Consider the following 9,486-nt stretch of genomic DNA (forward strand, 5'->3'; position numbering starts at 1 on the left):
AGCTTGCGACCTACACATATCTAGTTATACTACTCGCAACCTTCTTTCAACTTGCTTGCACTATAGATTTCCTTGTGTTATTTTGGAACTTCAAACGAGACATCACATCGTCTAAACCTCTTCTTTACTCTCTTAACTAGGCCTCTCGGTACCTAGAAACCATAGGCTGGAAGATATATGCCACTGACGACGCCACTATCATTCCTGGATACTGAATCCCAGCGCTTCTAGCCTTCTATCCGAAGTATTGAATATTCATGATCTTCTGAATTTGAGTATCTCGTACGTTGTTCACCTTTACCTTACTTACCTTAAATTCTCGTATCACATCTTCTATCTCTTTCATGACCTCCCTTCAATGTAGGTATAATTCACATCCGCGACTTGAAGCTCTATTATAATACTTGCACCTCTGGTGCATACACACTCCGGTGGGAGCCTCATTTGACTTCTTATGAGGCTGGTACTTTTCTAACTGACTTTATCGTAGACCATTATAGAATATGGCTACTATACTATCTCTCTTGTACCTATGATATTAAGAGCGGTCCTGTAATGTTCTCAATCATGATTTCTATAATTTTCTGGGTCCAATAATCAGACTCCTGATTTACTTCGCTGTTGTAACTCTTTAGTTTCCTCTTCCTTCTGTTCAGCCTTTATGTAGGCTTAAGCTATCTTCTGATCTGTGGCTCACGGTATTAGTTATTACTTTAGCCTTTCATGGGCGCTATGGAATATCCATGATACAATCTTCTGATAATTCAATTCTTTGTCTATGCCCTAGGCTTAATTCTTTTTTTTAACTTATACCGGAGTCTTCTACGGCTGTATGAATGTCAACATATATGGTGCATGGATTTCACTCTAAAGTCTTAAGTGCATAATCCCTTTTGTTCCCTTTGAGCTTCCTTTAAACGTAAGCTATTACTTTTACTGGTCTTTCTGCCCCTCTGTTGCGTGTATACTTAGCTTATCTTAGTTCCCACACATGCCGGAATTTTTGTGCAACTCACATGGTCTCAAATATTACTTTTGATTTTTCTTCCCATTCCTTAGACATGGTAGGTGCCACTTTCTCATGGAGTGCATACAATGTTGTAGTGAGACTGTTTTTACATGACCATTTCCTTTTTAGGTCACTGTGCTTAGGTCGAAGCTTTCTTCCTTATTTTCTCAGCTAGTCTTTTATTGTAGTACTTAGGGAAGACCTTCTGACTCTTGTGAAGCTGCGAGCTTATTACATCGTATACTTGACGGAATTTTTGATGTTCTTCCTTGCCTATAATGATCCGTAGTTACTTTTTTCCACGCCCTTGTGCTTGTAGGGTTGCTCCTGAACTGAAGTTTTGACTGTTTTCCCAGTGAGACTATCTTTTATTTTCATAGCATTCATACGGTACCTTTAACTACCCCGACTCCTATCTGAATATTTCTTAAGTATTACAATGTCATATCTGCGAGACTGAATTTCCCATGTTAGGGTTCACTATGTTTATCTTACATGATCTGTTGATTTGCATGTATCCTCTTGTTTAGCCATAACTAGGCTCTTCCTGAATCAACTGCTAACTATTCGTTGGCCCATTCTCATATCAACATTCCGCGTAATCATTCTTGGGTTATTTCCTTTGTCTTAACTTAGGTCTCGCACTAGCTCCTTCTCTATCAATAACATCTCGGGCAGGAACCCTTACTTTCTCTACTTGACATCATGCTTGCATAATGTTCTGTAATCGTAGCCTATCTGTAGGACTTGGGTAAGTGCACGCTCATTCCTTTTTTATTTTTTTTTCGCATTCTTCCTTTACCATTCCATAATTACTACAACCATTTAATTCTGATTTCATGCCACATTACTCCATATTCTCCCCTTTAGGGGAGTACTAAAATTTAGTGCTACGATGATCTACCTATAGATGTTTTAACTCTTCATCTTTGGCGTCTTTTCACATCATCGATGATCCTTACTCGCCTCGCAGTAATCCTTCTGTACCAAGGATAACAGATTTCCTTATTCGTGAGAGTGACACTTAGTATAACTGGCACATACATCCCCTTAAGCTTAACTTTGCTCGCCTTACTTGCTTTTGGGAAGCGTCTTCCTAAATGGCCTTTAAAGGGTATTCTTCTCTCGTCCATTCTATTATTGCCGGAACAAACAACACAAGAAAGTATGGAATTTGCAACAACATTTTAGCAACAATTGAAATATTGTTGGCTTAAATGGATAAATGGCAACAACTCGATAAAATTGTTGCTATAGCATAGATATTTTGGCAACAACATTTTTTTGTTGCCAAATATGTTAATTTTGTTGCCATATTCTATGGTTTAGATAATAAACTTTAAAATTTTTAAAATGTTCTAGCAACAACTACAGTATTGTTGCCGAATTTTAATAAATGGCAACAACTAATTTTAGTTGTTGCAAAAAATAAAACTTTTAACATAATAAAGTTAAATTATAAATAGAATTGGCAACAATAAAGTTTTTTTATTGGAAATAAACATTATTTTGACATACGTTGGTTGTGGCCTAAAACTTTGATTTTCCGCCAAAATCGAACGCGGCAAACCTTTTCACTTTTTTCGGTTTTTTAGCCCACTCACTAATAACCATTCTGGCTAGGGTTTTTCTTATCAGTTCTACTTGAAAGAGCTCCTCCCCCGCTGCGTCCTCTTTGTTTCGTGTTGTGGCTGATCGGAGAAGAACCGGTAAGAATTCAATCTTTAATTGCTTTACCCGATTGCTTCACTAAATTATGGAAGTACCAATGTTTGTGATTGTCTTTTATCATTGAAGTACTTAATGGGTATGGGTATCTTAAAATTTTCTATGCCAGAGAAGGATTTGCAATGTTTTCTCCTCTAATTCCTTATGCTACAGAAAGAAACTTTGCATAGGTTTTTCTTTTATTGTTGTCTAGTTTGTTGTTCCTTTTTTTCAATTCATCTTCTGCTAACGTTTTTATACATGTTCTCTGCATAATAACAGAATGAATCTAGTACTGAACACGAAAATTTTTCTCCGTTATTCGTGAATATTTGATAGGTAAAACTATAAGTTGCAAAGAGATTTTTCAAACATATAATTTGATCAATTTCCAAAGGCCATCATTTCGAGGTTATCAATTTATGCTTAGTGTAGATACTTATCCTTTTTAATTTAATAAATAATTTGATTGTATAAATATCTCTCATTAGATAAAAAGTAAATAAAAGATATGTTGAATAACTTATCCTTTCATGTAATCAGTTCAATTTTATGTTTCTTACCATTCAATTCTATGACTTTGTGAGGGAAAATTGGAAACAGAAATAAACCATGGTGTCAACCAGAAATTTATGTGAAATATTGTTTCCTCGAAGAATTCGGCAATATAAGATTAAATTGAAGGTCAATAATTCCACACTTCTAGTTTTAAATACCAATTTCATGAGAAGTTAACCCAGAGGATTGATAAGGATATGTCTAGTGCTACAGATGCTTGGATATTGGTGAACTCTGACCTAGGACCACTTGTTTGCTACCCGAAATTCTTGCTTGTATAGCAGATAAAATTCTTTTTAAATAGTAATCTTTTCTGTTATGTTTAAGGACTCAAACTCAATGCAAAGAATGGGTGAGCGAAACAAAACCAATAAGGCAAATCAAGAAATGAATCATATTTGCGGCAGAAAATTATTCCAGGCAATATCTTTTGAACATGTAACATATGTCTTTATTTTTACGAGTTTTGGTTATTCTTGATTTAATAATATAATTTTATTTGTTTTGGTAGAGAAATAAAAACACTGAAAAAGAGCCAAACTTGCAGAAACTTTGGGAATTGACTCACATGAAGAACGAACATTGGGTTAATGATGCCTCTGCTGAATTAAATATACGTGTGACACTTTTTTCTTTATTCCTATAATATGAATTTATAGAAATAAATATTGAAGGTTAAAGCCTGTAAAAAATTTTGTAGGATAAGGTGAACGAATATATTGCTGAACAAATCCAAGAAATTGAAGAGGATACCGATTTGGACCCGATTGTTAATGCTGCATTTGTGAAAGTTGTTGGAGAAACGTCAAGTTATTGTCGGGGTCAAGGATCGGGAGTTAAGTCAACAAGTAGGAGATCCATGAATGGAATTCTAGAGAAACTGCAAGCACAACAAAAAGAGGCAGAAGAAGAACGTCGTAAATAAGAGAGTGTAGAATGCCAGCTAAAAAAAGTACAGAAACAGCTTGAGGAGGTGTGGAAAAATCGAGAAGCCATGGTGCTTGACCAAAAATTGTTAAAAGAGAGCATGATGGCACTAGCATCCCATATATTAAGTACTGAGGTATTTCATTACTTACTTTTCATCCTAAGAATATTTCTGTAACAATAAAAGTGGTAGCATGTTGCTAGCATTGCTCTAAACACAAGAAAATAAATAATATCTAATTGAAGCATAGCTCTAGAATTGATTGCAAATAAGTGTTCAGCATACATACTTGTAAAGTAAAAATCACTCATGTACTAAACTAGTAAATGATAACTTATTACTTACATATGATCCATAAAATAACACCACAGGGCATGCCTGTACTGATTAATTACTTTTGTCGCTATCACTATTTATGTTTCTGACTCGTTCCCATATCATTCCTTTCCACTGATTTGTACGACAAATTAAGCTATGTAGTTTTATTATGTTTAATTGAATTGAGTTTCTGGTGGAATTCTCAACATTATTTCTAATTTAAGTGGTTCAAATGAGGCAAGTCGTTCAAGACTTATGGATAACATCACGGTAAAAAACTTTGTCTAACTCTTGTAAAAATAAATTCGTTGGTTGATATTATTCAATATCATGTTTGTATTATAGTTTTCAGTTACAATTTATTTAGTTCTCTATCATTTGAGTTCAAAATTACCAAATTGAGATATTATGACTATAACATGTTATGCTTTCTGTGCTCTTTTATGTGAGATGCACAATAATGGACGCTAAGTTAAATAGAAATACAATAGGGTATAACGATATTATTTTATGAACAGTCCCCCAACCTTTACAAATTACAATTATGCATTATAATCACTACAACAGAGAAAGAGCGTGGTTTTGTTTATAGTTTGATAAAGAAAAAAAATTAGAGTGCCTTAAAAGTTACTTGAAATTGTTATTTGTCCTGGTCCTGATACTTGAAAAATTGATTAGTCAGGCCCTCGAATATTTGGGCCACTACAAGTCTAACAACCATATATATTACATGGCAGGATTTCTATAGTAGGTAGTTAGCTTTCCTCTTTTATGTTACATGGTGCAAGTTTTTATTTGATAATTTTTTAGCTTTAGCTTTGGCTATAAGAATCTTTTTATATTATTCATTGGTGCCCAAACTTTTCTTTTTTTGATCTGTACTTGTGTACTTTATAATTTTCTTTTATAAAAAATATAATTATAATTTATCTTCTTTTGCAGGATGAGGATGAATAAACCAACATAACTGACAATATGATTCATCTAATGCTCAAGCTATTAGAAGAAGATTTACTTTTGGGTTGTTATTAGATTAGAAATTATGACCCTGTAGGTGCTCTTGTTTTTATTTTTAAGTAAGAACATGTGTTTTAGTAGTATTTAGTTTTTGAATGTATGTAAATACTTAGTGCATCAGTTGTATTGACCTTTACAAATATATATCATATATTAATTTTTATATATATTTGTGATAGTTTAAAAGAAAATGTGATTTGTGTATGTAGCAACTACACATTTATTATTGCTAGCTATACAACAAAAAATATAATATTGTTGGCAAAAAGTGATTTGTGCCCACAACAATACTTGTTGCGAAAAGCCTTTATAACAGATTATTAACTACCCTCCTGCCATTTTTTTGCCACAAGTAGTATTGTTGCGAAAATAATAATAATTTATCGCAACAATAATTTTTGTTGCTAAATATTTTTATAAGCCACAAGTATATAATCAAAATATAATTTATGGCAATAATATTTCTTGTTGCGTTAAGTCAGCTTTTGGCAATGACAAGTTTTGTTGTTGCAAAAACTTTTTCCATCGACATTTATTGCAACGGCATGCAATAACTTTTTTGTTGTTGTCAAAAGTACTTTTCGCAACAATATTCAATATATGGCAACAAAAAAAATATTGCATTTTTCACACTTTCTTGTAGTGGAAATCTGAAATTCTCATGATGTTGACTATTATCCAATCACTCAGTCCCTAATTCATGTTTAGTTTATCTTGTTCACTAGCCCATACTGATTTCTATTATTCTGGGGTCAAACTTTTCCTTCTGGTAGTCGCATTGGAGTCACGAACTTATTTCTTGAAATGAGGATACGACTTTATGGCCTATACTCTTTTGTTGTCTCAAGACCTGTCACCTCTCATCTTTTTCTTCAATTGACTATAGACTCTATAATACTGTCATCTTTTTTATCTACCATTGTCATCCCTGTATCATATCTTACTCATAATGCTTCATTAACTCTTTTCTTATTTCCCGCTAACATTTATGTCTTTCACTTTATTCTGAAAACTCGAACAAGATATTCTTTTGCTTTTAGCTCCCCTTTTCTCCATCCAGTGGCTCTTCGGATTGCTTAATGTTCTAGCTATACTAGGGACGCGAGCCACACTAAGGTAATGTTTATCCCTTCCAGGATTTCCGTGCCTATCTTCTGATTTTTTTTTTCATGCTAATACTCATATCTAATTGTAATATTCTAGAGTGCACCATCTGGGTGCCTCACAGGGAGATCTATTAGCACTTTTATAATATCTTTCGAAAATATCAACTAACACAAATAATTTATTTACCATTTTGGGTTACTCTAACTCCAGCTGGATTCTAATATCATATCCTTTTCTTAAATTACACATGTTACCCCCCAATAGGGTATAACTGAGATGGGTGTGGCCAATTCTACATACATCTATTACTGTTGAAGGTAAGTCATAATGCTTATATTTTTCTGCCGGAGTTGAAAATACCGATAATCTTCATTAACTGGGTACCTCGTACCCTTCTCATCTTGCTTCTTTTACTTGTTGAAGCTTGTATCTATCTTCTGAATCTCTTATTGCCTTTCACCATAGAGGTGGATAGATATTCTTGCCTTAAGACTCCTTATCAAGAAGCTTACACGTAAGGTACACATATGTTTTGCTGAAGACCTCACATTTATCCGTCATACTATCATAGATAACTGAGCCGGAGAGGCTTCCGTGAGATAGGTAGAATACAATATGTAATACCAACTTATACATAAGACATATGGGCCTCTAAGACCAAAATAACTACTCGTACACTGAATATAGGCCGACAAGGCCATACAATCATTTACGTACATGACATCTGTATACAAGCCTCTACGAATATATAATTATCATAAATGTCGGGATAGAGCCCCGCCATACCAAATAATACACATCTAAATCATACTGACCAAACAAGCAACTCCGGAGCAAATGGAGTGCACCAACATCTTCCGCTAAGCTGATCGCCTACTTGGAGGATTCTCGACCTGTCTATCGAGACCTGCGGTCATGAAACGCAGTGTCCCCAAGCAAAAGGGACGTCAGTACAAATAATGTACCGAGTATGTAAGGAATGAAAATCAGTAAATAATAGACATGAGAGAAACATGGAGTAAAGGACTCGACATGTACGTCTGCATAGCTCTGTGAATGTCATACCATGCATAGGTATATGTGTTCATAACATCATCAAGCCTCTGAGGGCATCCCATCATATCATTTCGGCCACTGTGGGCAAATCATCAACGTATACCAGCTGATCAGGTGGTGGTGTGTATATAACCCCATAACCTTCTCCCATATTCCATATACATATAATATACGTGTATATAACGCCATCTGGTCATGGGTCAATATACATGTATAAATGCATGAAATGCATAAGAAATACGTTACTTAAGATTTCTCGGAATATCATAAAATCAATATGCCTTTCAGATAAACTTTATCAAATACGTATTTTTCTGAGACCCATGAACATAGGATATAATAATAATTCACATGGAGAATCAAGAATATAAACACTTCTAGTATTTCTATGAATAAAGTCATTAATGAAAGTTGTGTATTTTGCTCGTTTTATCTGTATCATTTGGATCATGCCAAAAAGAAAGAAGGGATAGCCTTAACATACCTGAACCGATTCTCTTGACATTTTCTCTAACATACGTCTTTTGCGAAAACACGTAACGACGGATCGAAGTAGGGAAAAATTCATTAGCATACTTAGCATCCAACGTTGCTGGTCCATGGAGATTAAAACTAATACATTGCTTTCATGATTCTTAAGATAATGACTAATACGTTGCTTTCATGATTCTCAAGATAATGACTTATGTTGCTTTCATATTCTTAAGTTGGAGATGTTTTAAATATGGAATGGTGGCTTAACCACATTCCTTTACCTTTAGTCTTGCCACCTACTCAATAATGACTTAAGAGTCATATATATATTTGGGTGGCTTGCTGCCACGTTAAGGATGATATCCTTATCCAATAATTAAACACCAATCATCTTAATTAATAGTTAATCTCCCACTAAAATTAATAATTATCCGATTAACCACATAATTAAGAATTATCTCAAATTACTTAAAATATTACTCACTTTTAACATACCTTATACACCTCACTATCATGGTTATGTGGTACCTTGTATGACACTAGTCCATAAATACCGGGTATGTTAGCTCGGGCCATATTTTATCCCAATATGATAAACTTTGACGAAAATTTATTTTCTTTGATTTGTTTACCCTCTCACCTTCACGAATTTACTCATCACTTGTTTGAAATAGCATAATTCTTATAATCTCAAAATAAACTCATTCTCGAACTTACGTCGATTAGCTTACGACGAAATATTTAACATACGAAAATGCGGGATGTACCGTCTCATTTCCAAGCTTCTATCAATTTACTTATGGTGTACTTTCACATACAAAAACATGGGGTGTAACAACAACTAACAGTACATAATTAATTATCTTATACTATAAACAAGCCATCAGTGTCGACACAACAAATAGCATACCACTCTTTCGAAACTCGCTAGGTCTAGTCTTTACGATCGAGTTACAACTCGTACAAGCATAGATAATGGAAGGAGAAGCATAAATTTACTTTGGACTGATTAGAACCCATGAAACCTAGTCCTTATTCATCCAAAATCAGTCCCCCGATGTAGCTACAAGAAGGAGAAAGAGAAACTAGCAAGTTGTCCGAGGTTTTCGCCACTAAAATCACATCGTATCACCCGAAATTACCTAGGGTTTGTGTGGGATTTTTTGGGAGGAGTTCCAGAGGTTCAATCTGATTTTTTTGGTATGAGAAATGATTGAAATAAATGAGTTAATAAGTTCTTAAAAGTCCCCTCTTGGACGACTTTTGGAGCTTTTAATTGAGGCCTCTCCTTTTGGCAAGTAGGTGATGCACC

The 9,486-nt window shown here is 34.4% G+C and overlaps 1 long non-coding RNA gene across 2 annotated transcripts; it reads left to right on the forward strand.

The window, feature by feature from the left end:
• Positions 1–2,544: 2,544 nt before the first annotated feature.
• On the forward strand, positions 2,545–5,706 carry LOC104100808 (uncharacterized). 2 transcript variants are annotated; one of them, XR_011411295.1, is made up of 5 exons: positions 2,545–2,718; positions 3,602–3,712; positions 3,786–3,891; positions 3,975–4,337; positions 5,463–5,706. It is a non-coding gene; the product is annotated as an uncharacterized lncRNA (long non-coding RNA). The 2 variants fall into 2 exon arrangements; XR_011411294.1 differs by lacking the exons at positions 3,602–3,712; positions 3,786–3,891 and having other exon boundaries at positions 2,555–2,718.
• The last annotated feature ends 3,780 nt before the right edge of the window (positions 5,707–9,486 follow it).

Source organism: Nicotiana tomentosiformis, chromosome 9 (assembly GCF_000390325.3).
Source record: "Nicotiana tomentosiformis chromosome 9, ASM39032v3, whole genome shotgun sequence".
Classification (NCBI taxonomy): domain Eukaryota; kingdom Viridiplantae; phylum Streptophyta; class Magnoliopsida; order Solanales; family Solanaceae; genus Nicotiana; species Nicotiana tomentosiformis.